This window comes from Engystomops pustulosus, chromosome 3, assembly GCF_040894005.1.
Source record: "Engystomops pustulosus chromosome 3, aEngPut4.maternal, whole genome shotgun sequence".
NCBI classification, from domain to species: Eukaryota; Metazoa; Chordata; class Amphibia; order Anura; family Leptodactylidae; genus Engystomops; species Engystomops pustulosus.
Genome location: NC_092413.1, coordinates 162732132 through 162751889, shown reverse-complemented (window position 1 = coordinate 162751889; position 19758 = coordinate 162732132). Strand labels below are relative to the sequence as shown.

General features: G+C 41.7%; 1 protein-coding gene and 1 long non-coding RNA gene across 7 annotated transcripts in view; one reads left to right on the top strand and one right to left on the bottom strand.

Annotated features, from left to right (window-relative positions):
• SLC7A14 (solute carrier family 7 member 14) overlaps window positions 1-19758 on the bottom strand; it is a 113017-nt gene that overhangs the window by 85112 nt on the left and 8147 nt on the right. Inside the window, exon 2 of one of the 4 annotated variants that reach the window (XM_072142824.1) lies at window positions 5803-5874. The exons of 1 other annotated variant lie outside the window; for it this stretch is intronic. The gene's annotated coding sequence lies outside the window, so the exon portion shown is untranslated. Of the gene's footprint in view, window positions 1-4398; window positions 4535-5802; window positions 5875-19758 lie in introns of those variants that run through there. 2 more of the 4 variants (XM_072142821.1, XM_072142822.1) reach the window with 2 other exon arrangements.
• On the top strand, window positions 1707-18203 carry LOC140122213 (uncharacterized). 3 transcript variants are annotated; one of them, XR_011854292.1, is made up of 3 exons: window positions 1707-1782; window positions 4009-4114; window positions 18109-18203. It is a non-coding gene; the product is annotated as an uncharacterized lncRNA (long non-coding RNA). The 3 variants fall into 3 exon arrangements; XR_011854293.1 differs by lacking the exon at window positions 18109-18203 and adding an exon at window positions 10089-10190; XR_011854291.1 differs by lacking the exon at window positions 18109-18203 and adding an exon at window positions 6980-7072.

Here is a 19758-nt window from a genome sequence, read left to right as displayed (position 1 = left end):
GGAAGGAATGGGTGTTATGTATTTTCTTTTGTTCTTCAATCTGAATGACATTTAGGAAATATTGCAGCAGATCTTTCACTTGTAGCAATATTTGGGATGCATTAAAGGGGTATTCCAGGAATCAGCATAATTCATATACATGTGGGCACTCAAAATATAAGCTAATGTGTAATTAGTTGTTATTTAAAATTTTGCTCCCCTTAGCAGAAAATGCTGGTGACATAGACTGTAATTGAAGAATTAAAATGCTACCGGCCCTTTAATCAGTCCGTTAATTTCCTCCGTGCGGTCCGTCGCAGAAAAGAAGATGGCCGCTGGTCACATGTCCACATCACATGTCCTGTACCTGCCTGGGCAGGTCATGTGATCACCACTACGTTTGGCTGTAGTCGGTTGGTTGCAGTGCATGCAGTATGGTCAGTGTTGTGGTGATGGCAGTTACACATCATTACTATGGTAATAGAGCAAGAAAACCTGTTACATCATCACTGTTAGCAGAGCATAAGTGGTAGGAGGAGTTACTGAGAACTAAAGGATCATGGAACTTGTAGTTTACAGTGGCGGCCATCTTAGTGGTAACTCCACCTACTTTAGAGAGGCCATAAACTTTGTAAATCATAAAATCAAATTATTTAAGCTCCGTTTTGTGACTAATGACATTGAGTATTGTTGTATTCATTTAGTTATATCATCATGGGTTTTTGTGTCAGACGTTCATATTCCCGGAATACCCCTTTAAAGAAAATCTACCATCAAAATAAAGAATGATAAACCAGGGACACTGTGGGGCTTAGCTACTAAGGGTCCACGGATAGCATTTCCGTCAGACTTCCCGACATTTTTAGGATTTGCGCCGCTGTGACAGGTATTTAGCAGGGGATTGTGTTTTGGCACTGACTTTCATGCAACAGAAATGGGGGGGGTGGGACGTCAGACGATGCGACTAATTCGAACTGAGCGTGGGATTTAACTTTCAATTTGTGTCGCAAGCCAATGCACTTACATGCACCAGGAAGAAGAAGGTGAACTTCGGTGGACCTGAGCGGGGAAGCGACACATGCAGGATATTGGGCGCAGCTGCCGTGAATCGCGGCAGATGTGCATTCCGGACGGACAATGCACTTTCGGGGATCGCACAGGACGGGTAAGTAAATGTGCCCCTGTGACTGTAGTAATCTTTTTATATTTGTTATACATGGCCTCCTTCTTTCTAAAATCAACTTTTAAAATCATGCTAATGAGTCTGAAGGGCCTCTGGGGTGTTATCATAGCCACCTCAGTGATACAGCTTTACAAGCTGTTACAATGAGCATAACATGTCTCACTCAACTACCTGCTCTCTCCCACCTACCTTCTGCCTGTGTAATCTAGCAGCAGCAGGAAGCGCCGGAGGAGGGGAGAACTCTGCTCATTGTAATAGCCTGTGAAGCCACAGCACCAAGGGCTCTGGAAACACCCACCAGAGCCCTTCAGACTTATTAACATAATTATATAAGTTGCTTATAGAAGGATTAAAAATATAAAAAGATTACCACAGTCATGGTATCTGGATCTATGAGTACGTGTCTCTGGTTTATTATGCTTGATTTAGATGCTAAATTTCTATTAGTACACAAATAGTGTACAATTATAAAGAAAGCTTCACATGCATTAGAGTGCATAGCCAAGCTGTGTTCACACCTACAATATATATCTTTGTAGGGGCTTTTGTTGTGGAATAAGAATAGCCCGGTGTGAAGCAATATTCTTGCTATCAAGAATACTGATGAAGACTGATTTGAGGTACAATATTTCAGTTATGTGATCTGAACCAAAGGAAAGTTTTGTAATATGTTTTCCTCTACATTATAACCATAGACAGACTGTCATCATAGTGCCACTGCCTCTCCCTGCGTGGTGAGTCATGCTGCAGCCTTTCTCATTCATTCAGAAACCCATTAAGCGATAGAATTAAGAACTTCCTGATACAAAAGTCTGAGCAAAACAACATGTCTACATGTAAGATAGAAGCAGATAAGATTACATATAAGAACTATGGAAAATAAAACATTCATTGGAGACTAAGGCCACCTGGCCCAACTAGTCCTTCAATATTTCCATAGAATTATTATCTCAGTAAAGACACATATATCCCAATTTGTCAATCTTACTATGCGTTTTCTAACCCCATCTACTGGAAGTCGGATCCAAGAACCCGCCACACCTGCCAGTAAAATTAAGAGAATAGTTAGGGTTGTTCTTTAATGTAAATATTTTGATGATCTTCATAGATGTTATATGTGTTATATTAGAGATAAATGTGAGTACACATTGATTGAGGATTTCCAGAATGATGTTTGTACTTAGACATTTCTGTAAATCTGTAAAATAAGGAATTCTAATGCAACATACCATAGAAGAAATCTGTTCATGTCATGGGTTATTCGTCTTAGATTTCCAGTAACAGAAATCTTTTGGTATTGTATATACAGCACCAAAACTAATCGTAGCAATATGCTCTTTTAGTCTTTTGGATAACTCTGTTAATAAACCAATTCTTTCCTGACCTTAATTCCAATGCTTGTGCCGTGCCCTAGTCCTTCCGGCTAGGATTTGTTTACATTTTGGCTGAGCTATAGCCAATTACAGGCCTCAGCGGTGTTGTGCCATATACATTGGAATCAGTGATTGGCTGTAGTGGTTCCTTACATATAAAGACTCATCTCCACACCAGTGACTTCTTTAACAAGTGTTGCTCCATTCATTTTCACACAGTCTAAATATTTTCTGGAGTTTGCACCATTCCATTGTTGAGGTTACTGTTAAAATCCACTTGTCTGACCTTGAGTAAGCAAGTAATTGAAAGTCACTGACCCTTGCTTCTTGACCAAACAGGCTTTTAATAATTACTATAATAATTTCTATAAGAATTAATACATGTCTGAATTACTTGGGTATTTTCTCATACTGATGTTATGGTGATTTACAAAACAACTTAAATCATAAAGAATAAAAAAGTAATACATGTTTAATCACAGCTACAATTAAATAAGCATCAAAAAATCAGAGACAAAGCAACGGCCAAATGCAAAAGTTTACATCAAGTCAAGTGATACTGTATGTTTCTGTTACTCAGATAAACTAATCCCGTCAATCAGAGATAATTTCAGTCATATGACAAGGCAGGAAGTATTTTATAAAAAAGATTACGGATAGAAATGGGCATTGGTCCAGCCGCAGATACAGACATACTGAACAAAACATCTGGCTCTATAACCAGGAAGTGCTGGAAATTCAGGACCTTGGAGAGCTCCAGTAAACGCCCATAGACTGAGAGACTAGAAGCACCTCCAGGCTGATAAAATAGCAAGTCTTCCTAGAAATAAGTGTGTGTAGCAATCATAGTATCAGACAAATTGTTCTCATGTCAAATAAAATTAACCCCCTCTGGCAGAAAGCACTTTGCCTTGTCATTTAAGTATAAAGCTTAATAACAACTCCTTCACCACATGGGGAAAGCTCTTTTCAGTAAAAATGACTCTGGAGTCTAGAAAACACCACTTGATACTGATTCGGATTCAGAGGCCAATTGTTTAATTAACCCTGAAGCTGCCGAATTTCTTATATGAATAATTAAAGGGTGTATTTCATATCAGTGAACAGACCGTCATCAACCATTGGCACCTGTTACTTGTATATGATCTAATTTTACACAACAGAAAGCAGGAAAGCAGAAAGCATCATAAGTAAACCCAGGCTGAAATTAAGTCTTTATACGATTTTCACATTAAAATATACAAAATATGTTATAATCATATATCTATATATGCATATATTTATATTGCAAGCATGGCAAGCATCATATGACACAATGGGTACATTTGTATCTATCTGTAAAACATCTATGTATAGTCATCAGTGCTCTCCATTTCAAGAATATAGGTCACTCTGATTACAGTCTTTAGATTTACATCTTGGCATGTCACAGAATAACATTTCATTTTCTCATATTAAACCCTGTCTCTTCAGCTCCTCATATCGTATGTGTATCACAAGTGCAGATGCATTTGTTCCAGCTTACACTAAGAAACTGATCCCCCAGTGTAGGTTTCTGCTGGTGACCAGATGACCCCAGGTAGGTTACACTTTCCTTCTACATGCTCAAGATCTAGTGGTGGGGGAGGGGGTAGGAGCTTAGGACTTGCAGAACTGTAAGTAGACAGTATATATTGTAAGTAACAATCCTTCCAGACCGTATTATAATATCAAGCCTGCATACACAGACATGCAAAGAGCCAGATCTACAGCACCATGTACAGTAGTAGTAGTATCTGATAGCATTGCCAGGCAGAGGGGAAAAGGAGAAATAACAGGCTCATAGCACTGGGGGATGAGTACTGGCATTGCCCAAACACTCACCAGTACCTAGGCATCAGCAGGCAGCGCTGGGCTCCATCTCGCCTCCAGTCTGTGGATGAGACAGCCGAGGAGGGGCGGGAGCCTGCAGTACACGTACAGGCAGCTCCTGAATCATTCACACTCAACCTGCGTCACGTGACCCCCTGCCACATGCATAATGCATCAGCACACTGCCCCGGCGAGGGCGGGCATGTCTGCAGTAGGGAGCAAAGAGTTAAAGATCCATCATCTATTTCCTGCAGGAAATAATCTTTATTTATATAGCGCCATCATATTCCATTGCGCCTTACAAATCATAGGGGACATATTTAAATAAAATAAGACATTACAGAGTACAAACAGTCATATGAAACAATAGGAGTCAGGTCTAACAGTCTATGAGGCTACTGTACCTGTACTCCCTTATTAAATGGACAGATGTACATACAATAGTTTATGTGGATATCAGGGCTGTATATATCAGGAGGACTGCATGGATGTACTTTATAGAATTTACACAAGGCAAGACATCTGCAACATCAAGTAACATAAAGCAGCAGCAAAAACAAAAGATGGTAAAAAGGGGGGTGAGAGGAAGGGTGTAGCCTTTGTCTGACAGCTGGAAAGGCTGTCCCAACCCCTCCTCAGCCCTCTTATTTAACCCTTTGCTTACCAACCCTTCTCTTAACTGCTCTAGCTAAACCATGCTGCTGCTTTTTTAAAAAGCAGGGCTACCAAATTCACTAAGAAACTTTTGAGCTCTGCAATTCCCTGCTACCTCTTACTAGAGCCTGTAGACTGAGGTACTAGAGGTACCTTGTTGAATTAAAACAGGAGAGCAAAGGTGTCACTAAGTCAAAAGATCCAACAATGTGTATCCCTCTCCCCCTACTTATACAGGCCACAGGCTCTAGAAAGACACTATTCTTATACACTACCTGAATCCCATGGCAGTATACCAGTTCTGAGCTAACATAAGCTTAACCCATGGCACCAATGAAACTCTTTATTATAGTGCCATTAGGCTGTGCCGCTGTGTAACTTGTATTAATTAGAGTTCCCAAGTACACAAACAGCTCAGCACCCTTTGCCAGAGAACACCGACAAATCACATTGCAAAACATTTTTGCTACCTTCAATTTTTTTACCACAACTCTGCTCAAATCTCTGCTCCTTGCTGAGTGTGGCATGATCAACAGAGGCCAAGGATCAGATAACAAATTTTTGCTTCTATATCCATTTCTTGGTCTTTTTGGACAGCTCAATTCACAAAGAAATGGGAAACATTGCAGCATTGATTCTGTATGGAAGAGTCCCTAAAACCCTGCTTCTGTACCCTGCCCTAACATTCTCCCAAACACTAAAACCACTTAAGATATAGAAACATTATCTTTGACAAACAAGCAATGAGACGATGTAACAGACCTACGTTAGGTGTCCCTTGTATGACCTTTAGTGCTTCAATCTGTGTAAATGCTGATGGGGTCACCACTCTTCCTGCAATGTAGAATTCAGGCATTGGTACCATCGATGAAGAGACCTTTTCGGTTAGAGCCCTACCTCTGACTTCCCAAGTTGCCTGATGTAGATGTAGAATCCTTTGGGAAGATCTCAAAAGAACTGGATGATCTGACACGTAAGTGATGGGGCCTTCTTTGGCGGCATCAGGACCCTTGACGTCCCTTGCAGCAAGTCATGACAATGCTTCTTGTAGCCAGGGCATTGTAACAGTAAAGGTAGCAATAGAAGCCGAACCAGAATTCTAACCACTGAACTGCTCCTACTGGATCTCATCATGCTTGGATAATAATTCTGAGGTAGAACTGCTGTCCATATCATGCACAATGCACTGTCTCTTTTCAAAACCCAAATCAATTACTGACATGTTCTGTCAAATGCCTCTGAATCAAATAGTGAGAAAAGGACCCCTGATCTCATATCAGTATATGGACAACATATTACGAAAATTAAATTTGGTGGGACTGGTGGGAATCTCATGTCTTGAACACTCACAGTTCTGATATTAGGGTCAGTTTTATGCAACAGTATTGTTTAAGGTTAGTCTTAGCCTTTAATCATAAAATTCTCAAAAAATTAACTAATTGGGGGTCATTTACTAAGGGCCCAATTCGCGTTTTCCCGACGTGTTACCCGAATATTTCCGATTTGCGCCGATTTCCCCTGAATTGCCCTGGGATTTTGGCGCACGCGATCGGATTATGGCGCATCGGCGCTGGCATGCACACGACGGAAATCGGGGGGCGTGGTTAAACGAAAACCCGACGGATTCGGAAAAACCGCCACATTTAAAACAAAAAATCTGTCGCAGAGCTTGCACTTACCTTCACTCAGCCCGAGCCGGTGAACTCCAGTGCGTTCCGATGCTTTTCAGCGCAGCAGCGCCACCTGGTGGACGGCGGAGGAACTACCTTAATAAATCCCGGCCGGACCCGAATCCAGGGCAGAGAACGCGCCGCTGGATCGCGAATGGACCAGGTAAGTAAATCTGCCCCATTATGTTCAATGAATTTGACAAAAAGACTGATTGTGTGTGCTATGGCTGCAGTCAACTTTGATTGATACTATCCCTTTTGCTTTTTAGGCAACAATAATCTTTGTAAGACCATTAAATTCATATGATGCATGCAACCCATTAGCTGAATGTTGGCAGTTCAAGATCAATGGAGCCTCCCAACTGCCCAAAAATTAAAAGTGCTTTCCCGCACCCTATTGTTATATGTTTGTTATTTTAAAAACAAAATATTTATTTAAAAACATTTTTCAGACCTTTACAAGGAACTGCAGTGGAATACACATATTCTGTTAAATTATTTTTATATATAATCAACATTTATTAGAAAAAAACAAAACAAAATGGAACAATACAGGTAGGTGATGGCAGTACATGACTGATCACGCAGGATCAGGAACATCATAGATCACATGTTCGTTGGAACATGAGGAGAAGAGTCATAACATAAGATGTCACGTATAGAACCCCCACATGCCATCCCAATCAAAAAGATTATTATTGTATGACAAATTAACAAAAGAATAGACAAAACAAGGAAACAAACATTTAGAAAGGGATATGAGGGGGGAGGAAGGGGTAAAGGGAATAGGGAGCCCGTAAGACTGCGCATTTATGGTCGGGAACGACAGAGGAGCACTCTATCTATGACAGGAGCAAGTCCTGAAAATTCGGGGTGTTTATGAATATTTCCCAAGTGTTCGTCTTCCCTGGATCTGGGGAGTCTCTGGCTACCAACTCCTAAATTCTCTGTATATACCCAAGTTCCTGAATCCACTTGACTGTCATGGGAGATTGCGGGTTCTTCCAATGTCTTGGAATAACTGTACGAGCTGCTGTCAGGAAATGACAAAGGAGGCCTTTCTTAACAGTAGAGATAGTTCCAGTAGAGCAATTTGGGGGGATGGGGTGGCTCTCTTGCTAGTGACCCGTGATAGGTATCAAATACCTTGTTCCAGAGAGGTTGGAGAGCTGAGCAGCCCCACCAAATATGAAGCAGAGTACCCACCTCCGCACCACAACCCCAGCACACATCTGAAACTTTGGGGAAAATTCTGTGAAGCCGAGAGGGGCATCTATACCACCTAGATAAGAGTTTATAGTTCTTTTCCTGAGCGTTACAGGGTAGCGGCATCTTATGTGAAAACAAATAGGCCTTATCCAACTCTTCATCCATTAATTCAACGGCGAGAGCTTCTTCCCATGCCCCAATAAAGTTCGGCCTACCAGAGGTGGTGTCCCTGTTAAATTATTTTTAACATAATAATCCCACCAAATAAATAAGATGGGGATGGGATGTGTCCTTTACAACAATAATAAAGACTTCAATCATTTTAATGTGGAAAAATTAATTATTGACAAAAAGACATCAAATGTATACAGGCGGTCCCCTACTTAAGGACACCCGACTTACAGACAACCCATAGTTACAGACGGACCCCTCTGCCCACTGTGACCTCTGGTGAAGCTCTCTGGATGCTTTACTACAGTCCCAGACTGCAATGATCAGCTGTAAGGTGTCTGTAATTCTTGTAATTCTTGGTCCAATTACACCAAAAATTTTGAAACTCCAATTGTCACTGGGGCAAAAGGAAAAAAATTGTCTAGAACTTCCATTATAAAATATACAGTTTCGACTTACATACAAATTCAACTTAAGAACAAACCTCCAGACCCTATCTTGTATGTAACCCGGGGACTGCCTGTACTTGTATAGTTAGAGAAGCAATGGTGCTTGAAATGTTAGACAGCACAGCCAAGATATTGCTGTAAAGTGTTCTATTTGAAAGTATAAGACAATGGAAAAGTACCATCCTCCTCTCACAAACAAGAATATCGATAGATCAGCAGGGAATGTAGGCAGAGGGAAGACAGCTGTTATGTAGCACAGGTAGTCACAGGTCAGCAAATGTTTGGTATCCACTTTCCTTAACAAATTTTGAACATTTCTTGCCAGCTTTCCTCAAAATAAAGATTAAAGTCAAGCATACAGACCAGATGTACTGTACTGTTGTATGAAACATAACGTAAAGGTTGAGAAGAGTCTTGTTACAATGATGAATGGGTCAGATATAGAAGCAGTCATGATGAGTTTTATACTCCAGATGATTTGTAATATTTTATGAGGACTCATGTCTACAGACTCATGTGAAAAATATGATCCACCCAGCAGAGTCGATAAATCTCTCAGTTTTTGTGACTCGAACGTTTGTTAAAAGAAAATACTAGGACAAATGGGTTTCTTCAAATGATTACTTATAATTCTTAGACATGTATCAGGTAAAAATTTGGGGCACAAATAAAGTATGATAAAACCACAATAAGCACATAGCAGCAGCCCATTTCTGTGGCTCAAGGGACCTTTCAATACATTTTATTCATCCAATCAGCACCTTTGTGTAAGATGATAATGAGTAACATAGGAGTACAGAGTTTGTGAGAATTTGCGCAACTTCTGCTGTGCGGCCAGCTGGTGTGATGATGCCTGGAGGGTATTAAGCAGTGTAAGGGCTACAGGAATGGGCTATTATGCAGTGTGCGTACCACTAAGCATAGTATTATACAGTGTGGAGGCCATTAAGGAGGGTGAGGGGAAGGCTTAGTGCACTTTCGGAAAGTTAGGTGGTGTGAACGTGCGGTTATGAGATGTGAGGTTGGGAGGGGGCAAGTGGAGGGAGAAGGAGGTGAAGCGTTATGGAAATGCAGGCAGTGTAAAAAGGGGGATGTTTTTGAACCCCTAAATATATGGTAGATGATCCTCTTCCTGCTATGATCCTCTTAGCAGGAAGAGTTCATATTGGAAAAATGAAGTGCCACGGGCAGCATGAGGTAGGTGCATGCAAGTGTAGTGTGTGCTTATGAGCTCCCACACATTATAGAAAAGAATCTATGTTTGTGTGCCTGTAACTGCTTGCACATCCTTTGTCTACTCCATGTCACAGGTGACCCCGCAATCCATGTCCCGGAACGCGGGGGCACCCGTGCTCCGCTCCACGGTGCCCCTGCTCCCCCACACCTGTACTTATCTCTCCGCTCGGGTCCCGGTGTGTAAGCCGACTCATCTGGTCCTGCTAATTGAAGCTGGCTAATCCGGTTTGCCTTTATAATCCGGCACCTCCTTCCACTCTCTGCCAGATCTTCAAGTCATTCCCTGAAGTGAAAGCCCTCCTGTGTTTCCTAGTGTTCCCAGGTTTCCTTTGTGTGTCAATTCTCCAGTGTTCTTCCTAGTTCCTGTGGCGTTCCCGTGTTCCTGTGGCATTCCTGTGTTCCTGTGGTGTTCCTGTGTCATTCCTGTGTTCTGGTGGCATTCCTGTGGTGGTCGTGTGTTCCTGTGGTGGTCCTGGGTTCCTGTGGCGGTTTTGCGTTCCTGTGAAGGTCCTGTGTTCCTGTGGCGGTCCTGTGTTTCTGTGGTGGTCCTGTACTCCGGTGGTGGTCCTGTACACCTGTGGCCGGTCCTGAGGTAATGCCACCCTGAGGTCCTGCCTTCAAAAGGTTCTGTCATCCCGAGGTCCTACCATCCCAAGGTCCTGCCAACCCGAGGTCCTGCCAACCCGAGGTCCTGCCTACCCGAGGTCCTTCCTACCCGAGGTCCTGCCTACCCGAGGTCCTGCCACCCTGCTTCCCTACCTTGGCTGCCACTGGGGACCTAGTCACACCCGTGGTACGACCTGGTGGCTTCCCGCCGCAGCAAGACCATCCTGTTTTGCAGCAGGCTCTGGCGAAGACCAGGGGCCACTTAGATTCCGGTCCCAGGTTGCGGCTAGTACCACCATCTCCCGAGGTGGTCCAGGGAGTCCACAGACTTTAGCCTCAAGAGACTCTCTCACACCCCAGTGTGTGATACTCCAGACCATCCCCTGACTGCTCAATACGCAATAAAGTTGTATTGTATTGTATGGTATAACAGGAAGGTGGGAGGGTAAAGGTTCTGCATGGGTGTAGAGAGTGTAGAGGAGAATCACAAAATGGAGCTGGTAGGGAGCCAGGTAATATAAATTAAATTATTATAAACTATTGAAATAATTCAGAATGCTGACAAGGGCAAATTTTAAATCAGCATAGGATAGGCTTTTGGAACCTCTCACCAGCTAAAAGTGACATTCCTACTGAGCATGACATACTGTCACAACTGGATATTAAAAATGTTGGATTGTCATAAGAACTAGGATTAACAATAAAGCTTCATTGCATACACCTTGAATAACTATTATAGCTCTTTATTTTAGTCTAAGGCTAAAGTACAGTAAATTACCAACATCCAGGGGTCTGTTTGTAACTAGGGGTCGTCTGTAAGTCGGGTGTTCTTAAGTAGGGGACTGCATATACATTCATAATGAACCACCTATTAAAACATAAAGAAAAATGTCCCATATAGTGACTGCCAAAACCAAAAAAGTCCAAAATGCCAGAATAGCAACTTTTAGGTGTGTTGCTACCCGTAACATTTTTTGTAAAAACTGATCACATCGGGCCATGGATTTCCCAAATCAATTTTCATAAAAATTACACCTCATGCTATTACCCCTTACACAGCTCTGTTCATAGCAGTATAAAAAAGTTATTAAAAGTATTAAAAAGACAGAACAATTATGTGAATTTGTTATCTCCTTGATACTACTGTCCCAAAAAAAATAAAAGGGAGTTATATGGACTACATAGAGAACTCCATAAAAGCAAAGCAGCTCTGTAAATTGAAAAAATAAGACATTATGGCTTTGAGTAAGTGGGAGTGAAAAATGAACAACAGTTAAGGTGAGAAATGGTTAAAACATTGTCACAGACAAGAATCTTTCGGTAGTGCAATAAATGCACTAAGAATTTGACAGATGTTGACCTCCACAGAGAATAAAAAACCACATGGCTACCAACGTGGAATTGGATTCACCAAGTGCTAAATATTGATAGTAAATAGAAGGTGCTTGATGAAGTGTTTACCAAAAATGCATAATGAAGAAATCAAACATTTCAGAGATGCTGATATGTAAATAAATGAAAACATCAATTACATGAGCCAAATTATTCCTGGATGACAAATCATCTTCATTTAAAGTAAAATTAGTTTTTCTGTAATCTTTGCAGAACTATTTGTTTCTTTATTTGGCACAAGAGAATGCAAATTGCGAGCATCTCCCATATGTAGCAGCTGTAACAATCTGGTGGTGGGGGGTCTCTCGGCATCACATTCCCGTGGTTCCACTCAAGAATCCGATATCCATGTCTTACGTGGATGGCCAGGCCCTGTCTGAACCGGTGCGATACCGCACTGAGCCAATTTCTCTCCTGGTTGGAGCTCATCACAAAGAGACTCTGGTTTTCTATGTTCTGCCATGATCCACATAGTCTCTTCTTCTAGGTCTTCCATGGCTGCAACTCCATGCTCCGGTCCTCAACTGGAAGAACGGTGAGGTCCTGAGTTGGGGACCAGATTGTCACTCTCGCTGCATGGCCTCACCACCTCCGGTCCTGATGAATTTCCAGCTTCCATTTCCCCTCCAGAAATGTCTTGGAACTGAAGAGAAGAAGAGGAGGTCGAAGAAGAAGAGGGGCCCTAAAGGGGGGGGTACTGTCACAGATGCACCCGCGATCCTTGTCGCGGATCACGGGCACACCTGTGCCCCTCTATGTGCCGTGGTCCCCGCAGCCGCTGTACCACTCCCCACCCTGGACTCACCTCTCCACGCTCCTGGCTGTACATATAAGTGCCTGGCTCTTCCTTTGACCCTTGCCAGATCTTCAGCATCATTTCCTGCTAAGAGAAAACCCTCCTGTGTTCCCTGTGTTTCCAGTGTTCCTCTGTGTTCCCCTGTGACCTGCTGTGCCTTCCAGGGTTCCTGTCCTGCTGTGCCTTCCAGGGTTCCTGTGCAGTGGAATCTACTAATCCGTGCCAGCATCACCAGTGTTCCTCTGTGTGCCAACGTTACCAGTATTCCTCCGTGTTTCCTGGTATCATCTCTGGTGTGGACTGTTTCCTGCATTTCCTGCTGTACTACCTTGGCTGTTACCGCCGGCCTCATACCATCTCCCGTGGTGGTCCAGAGGGTCCACAGACTCTTCCAAGAGACTTTTACACACTTTCTCCCCTCAAGTGTGACAAGAAGTAGCTGCTTACTAAAGTAAGCAGTTCCTAGTGCTACAGCAGATATAAGCAATTGGGCGTATTCATGAGGGGGTGGTCCGAAGTGCTGCTTCGCCCCTGGACCACCCCTCCTACTCCATAGGCCGACAGTCACTTCCCCTAACCGTGCCCCCTCATTAATGCAGCACGGTCTGGCGTTTGCTATTGTACAGCTTGGCAGTGTTTGCTAGTGTTATCGGAGGTTTCCGATAACGCTAGCAGTGTAACACTGCTACATCTGTTGTAGCACTAGTGGCGTATTTTCAGGTGACAGGTCCTCTTTAAACCTACTGTAACAGTCTGGTGGTATCACATAGTGAAAGAGGGATGTGCAATATATATAGTAAATTAAATGCAGCTTTCGAGCATCATACTGTAAAACATCTTAAATTTATTATTAGAATAGGTTTTCTACATATATAACAATACTTATATTCACTAGTGTGTGTAAACACTAGTTGGTGTTTACACCAATGAACGCAAAAAATGTTACAAATTCACAGTATTAGGGAACGTGTGCATTTTATTTCTTAATATAGAAAGTCATAATATTTCCATGCAAAGGTCAAGGCTTTTGACATGGTTTTAAAGGAAATCTATCATCGGCGCTTCCCCAATCCCAAGGACATCATCTATCTCCAAAAAATTGCGGCCACATATTTCATCATAAAGTATTGATGTCATCAGGAAAGAAAGGCAGCAAAGAAGCATGTTGGCATATAGAAATGCTGCTAGGGGCGTGAATTAGCCATAGAAGCCGCAGCTTGGTAGCACCCCACGAATCGCTTCTGATTATTTACAGATTATATTAGATGATAGATTTCCTTTAACCCCTTAAGGACGCAGCCATTTTACAGCTTAAGGCTCAGTCCCATTTTTTGGATTCTGACCTGCGTCTCTTTATACGGTTATAACTTTTGAACACTTTTACTTATCAAAGCGATTCTGAGATTGTTTTTTCCCCACATGTTGTACTTCATTTTAGTGGTAAATTTTGGCTGATAAGTTTTGCGTTTATTTACAAAAAAGGAAAAAAATGATGAATTTTTAGAAAAATTTGCCATTTTCGAAATTCAAAATCACCGCGTTTTCAGGCATATCGATTTACCACCTAAATAACTTGCCGAATAACATTTCCCATTTGTCTACTTTACATTTTCATAATTTTTGAAATGTCTGGATAATTTATTTTGACGTCACCCGGCCTACAAATCGAATAGCGATTTTCCGTGTTTGAAATTAAATTTTACATATTTAGCATCAAAAAACCCCTATATAACCAACCCATTTTCAAATCTGCACCCCACAAACTATCAGAAACAGCATTTACAAAGATTGTTAACCCCTTGAGATCTTCATAGTAATTGAATCAAATGGCGGTGAAATTTAGAATGGTCAAATTTTGTCGGTTATACGTTCATTTAGCCCTAAAATTTACACATTTCCAAAAGATAAAAAGAGAAAACCCACCATAAAATTTGTTCTACAATTTCTCCTGAGTGCAGCGACCCCCCACATGTGGACATTACTTGTGTTATGGGGGCACTGCGAGGCGCAGAAGGGAAGGAGCACCCTGCAGCTGCCAGGATTTTAGTTTTCTCGTTGCCCACTTTTGAAGGCTATAAAATTTTTGCTTTTCCGTTATTTGGGCCATGTGACGGCATTTTTTTTGCGTGATGAGATGCTTTTTCCAGTGTTACCACTTTGGGGTTGGTATCACCTATTGTTGAAAATTTAGGAACTGTTTTTGAGGTCATGAGTAGAAAAGCATCAATTCTGTACTGGATTTTTTACTTTTTTTTTTCGTGTTCACCGTATAGCCTAATAATCCTGTTATCTTTATTCTATGGGTCGATACGATTACGGGGATACCAGACATGAATATTTTTTCTTATGTTTTACTAAATTTGCCAAATAAAACCCTAATGTGGGGAAAAATCTATAATTTTTGCATCGGCGTCTTCCAAGTGGCATAGCATTGTTACGTTTTTGGCTACAGAGCTGGTTGATGGCTTGTTTGTTGCGGGATATGTTGTTCTTTGCAACAGTATCATTCTGGAGTACATATGTTTTGTTGATCACTTTTTATTGCATTTTTAGTGGGATATAATAGGTAAAAATCATAATTTTGGGCGGGTTTTTAACTTTTTTTTTTTACGGCGTTCATCATATGGGTTCAATAGTTATTTAGTTTTATTCTATGGATTGTTACAGACTCGGTGATACTATACATGTGGGGTTTGTGTTATGATTTAGACTTTTTTGAGCGTTATATGTCTCTTTATATGTTTTGGGGCTTATGGGCAGTTTTAGTGATTTATAAAGTAATTTTTTATTGAAAAACATTTTTTTTTACATTTTTTACTTGATCCACCATGGGATATGAACAAGCAATCATCTGATTGCTTGTTCTTGATAATACTCTGCAATACTCATGTATTGCAGGGTATTAGCAGTGCAAGCCTATGCAGGCTGACACTTTGCCTTTAAGATGACGTCACAGACGCCATCTTAAAGGCACCGCCTTCAGGCTTCTCTGCTAAAACGGCGCGGGGGGGCGATCGTTAAATGCCGCGGTCGCGTTGACCGTGGTATTTAACGTGTTAGCTGGGGATGTCAACGGTAGATTACCGTTGAAATCCCGCGGCTAACGATGCCAGTTCGGCTGCTATGCAGCGCTGAATCGGCATCGTCTCTGCGCAGTAGCTGTACTGCGCTGAGCGCTATTCGCAGGACTCAGTGCAGTACAGCTACGGCGCAGAGCGCTAAGGGGTTAAAGTGCCTTAATCTTATTGTATTAGACACACGATTGTTCACATTGGACTGAAATCTAAAAAAAGAGAGGTCCATACTCATATCACATTGATAATTTAAATACAGACAGTCCCAGACTTAAAGGAAACCTACCATTTGATTTGATGCATTATGAAGCAAACATACCTTGAGACTGCTGTAGCTACACTGATGCAGAATCATAGCTTGGTTAATTCCTGAGTTGAATTGTTTTGCTGAAAAAACAATTATAACATGCAGGACCTTGGGAAAGCTGGGCCAGGCTGGCTGCCTACATAAACACATTACACACAGAGCTTGTTATTACACATGGAGCTTAGTCAAGACATGACTAATCAACCTGAGCTGGATCACATTAATACACAGCATCTAGGGGATGGTACAGCAATTGATTATTCTGCCTTCATGCACAACCCAGGAATTACATCATCCTATGAAGCAGTGAATAACTAATGTGCTAGGAGAAGTGCTGAGCCAGACACAGAAGCAAGACAACTTCATTACCATAATTTTATCATTGTTTAATCAGAAAAACCACTTAGCACAGGGATTAACCAAGATATGAGCCTGCATCAGTGTAGCTACAGGATTCTCAAGGTATGTTTGGTTCATAATGCATCAAATTAATTGGTAGGTTTCCTTTAAGAACACCCAACTTACAGACGACCCCTAGCTACAAAGAGACTTTTCTGGCCACTGTGACCTCTGGTAAAGTCTCTGGATGCTGGTAATTTACCAAACCTTAGCCCAGGCTGCAATGACCAACTGTAAGATGTCTACACTGAAGCTTTATTGTTCATTATTGTTCCCTTGACAACCTAAAATGTTTAAAATCCAATTGTCACGGGGACCAAAAAGTAATTTGTCTAGAATTAAACTTACTAAATGTAAGTAAACCAAGGACTGCCTGAACATAGAAAGGAAATTAGCCATTAGTATTGGTTTGATGCTGCTTATAAAGAAAGAAAATTCCAATGAAGTTTTATTTTATAAAATGATCTATGTGCAATTTCCTACAATATGAATTGTTGTCATTTACCGTATATACTCGTGTTTAAGCTGAGTTTTTCAGCACAAAAAATGTGCTGAAAAATATCCCCTCGGCTTATACACAAGTCTATTACAAAACAAATTACCCACTTAAAAAAAAAACTTATATACTCACCCTCCGATGTCAGCGGAGCTCCCCGATGTCGGCACGTCCTGTCTTCTTTCTTCTCCGCGGCTCTTCTTCTTTCTTCTTTCTTCTGTCATGGACGTGGCCAGGTTTTCTTCCTGGCCATGCATACTATGACGTCAGCAGCAGACGCGTCTTAGTATGTGCCTGCTGGAAGAAAACATGGCCGGGTCCATGACAGAAGCAAGAAGAAAGAAGAGGAGCCACGGAGAAGAAAGAAGACGGAACGTGCTGACATTGGGGAGCCGCGCTGACATCAGAGGGTGAGTATATAAGTTTATTTTTTTAAGTGCTGTGGGGGCTGACTGTATACTACTAGGGGCTGGCTGTATACTACATGGGGGCTGGCAGGCTGTGTACTACTGGGGGCTGGCTGGGCTGTCTGTATACTACTAGGGGCTGGCAGGCTGTATACTACTGGGGGCTGGCAGGCTGTATACTACTGGAAGCTAGCTAGCTGTATACTACTGGGGGGCTGGCAGGCTGTATACTACTAGGGGCTAGCTAGCTGTATACTACTGGGGGCTGGCAGGCAGTATACTACTAGGGGCTGGCTGTATACTACTGGGGGCTGGCAGGCTGTATACTACAAGGGGCTGGCAGGCTGTATACTACTAGGGGCTGGTGGGCTGTATACTACTGGGGGCTGGAAGGCTGTATACTACTGGGGGCTGGCAGGCTGTATACTACTGGGGGCTGGCAGGCTGTATACTACTAGGGGCTGGCTGTATACTACTAGGGGCTGGCAGGCTGTATACTACTGGGGGCTGGCTGGCTGTATACTACATAGGGGCTGGCAGGCTGTATACTACTAGGGGCTGGCAGGCTGTATACTACAGGGTGCTGGTGGCTGTATACTACTAGGGGCTGGCAGGCTGTATACTACTGGGAGCTGGCTGACTATATACTACTGGGGACTTGCTGGCAATATACTGGGGGGGTTGACCAATGCATTTCCCACCCTCGGCTTATACTCAATAGTCAATAGTTTTTCCCAGTTTTGGTGGTAAAATTACGGGTCTCGGCTTATATTTGGGTTGGCTTATACTCAAGTATATACAGTAACTTTGTTTTTATATACAGTACTTATATATGGCAACTGCTTTTATTTTGCAGGCAGCATGGAGAATATTTCATGTACAAAATGTATTTTCTTTTTTTCCATTTTAAATATTAACAAATGTGAAAGCCTGGGGCAGTTTACAGAGGGAATGAGGTAAGCACCATTGTACATGCTAATCCAGGGTTCTCAGAAACTTTGCAGACTTGACTCTGAGGTTATTAAAATTTTAAAGAAGGAAATATTCACTGTGATATGTACTAGATATATAATATGTTCAAATCACTTATCGGTTTAATACCCATAACATAGACTGTTTTATTTATGATACCCAAGTTTTTTATTTACTCAAGTAGATTTATTGTCCTGTGCTTAATTCCTTGGAAAAAAGCTCTATGAGTGTCCTACTGTCTAATATCCCCATGTCTAACATCCAATGTGTCACTTGTGTCCCCAGTACACCAATACTTGCCCTATCTTCATAGAACGTTTTTCTCAACAGCCTGTATTGTCAGATAATGTCAGTACCCATTATTCATCCACCCCTTGTTACATACCAGTAGCCATTGTTTCACCCACCCACCCCCTCTGTGACAAATGGATTTTAAAAATGTTGGATTGTCAAGAAGATTGTTAAGAACCAGGATTAACAATAAATGTTAATTACAGACACCTGTGATAACTGTTATAGCTGTTTATTGTAACCTAAGGCTAAAGTACAGCAAATTACCAACATCCAGAGGTCCGTTTGTAACTAGGGGTCGTCTGTAAGTTGGTGTTCTTAAGTAGGGGACCGCCTGTATATTAAATACTGGGGGGGCTGTATATATTACGGGGGCTGTACATATTAGTTACTGGGGGGCTGAATATATTATGGGAGGCTGCATATCAATTACCGGGGGCTGTATATATATTTATTACTGGGAGACTATATATATTAATTACTGGGGGGCTGTAAATATTACAGGGTGCTGCATTTTAATTACTGGGGTTCTAAGCCAAATTTATCGGCTTGGATTTTTAGAAGCTGAAAAGATTTCAGAGTATATATAACATTATAACTTAGGCCACATTTTTTGTGTTTCATTTTCTTGTAAGAGCTTTATTTTTAAGTTTTCATATACATGTTACACAGCTACGTATGTCAGGATAACTTTGGATGAATATTATTTTTACATCGGGAGACACTTAGTGTATTCTTTTACATAGGTGTGATAAAACCCTTGGGAATTATGCTCCAATTCACAAGAGTTACTTACTGTAAATATCTCAGTAGACGATTCTAAATCTCCTGACAGTCACTTCATTTTCATTGCTTATACTGCTGCAGGCATATGGCGCAACGTATAGAAAATCCTGCTGCTAGCTGGCTGCTTGAAACACTCGGCACCAAGTTTATTTTTAGCTTTGGACTTCTGGAGCTCTGCCATAGAGGAATAAAAGCTCTGCAATGCTCAGTGTGAGGTTAAGAGGTATCCACAGACCTTACTGTTTTCTTTCAGTAATTCTAAGCCGTGTGGGAATGTTTAGCCAACCAGTCATTGGAAACATGGAATGGTAAGTATCGTCTGAGTTTCACTTTTATTTATATTCATTTCACCTACCACTGGTGTAGGTTATTATTTGCTGTCAACTGGAAATGGAAAACTGCTAGTTGTAATCCCTCTGTAATTATAAGCGTCAGTAACAGTGTCATTATATGTTAA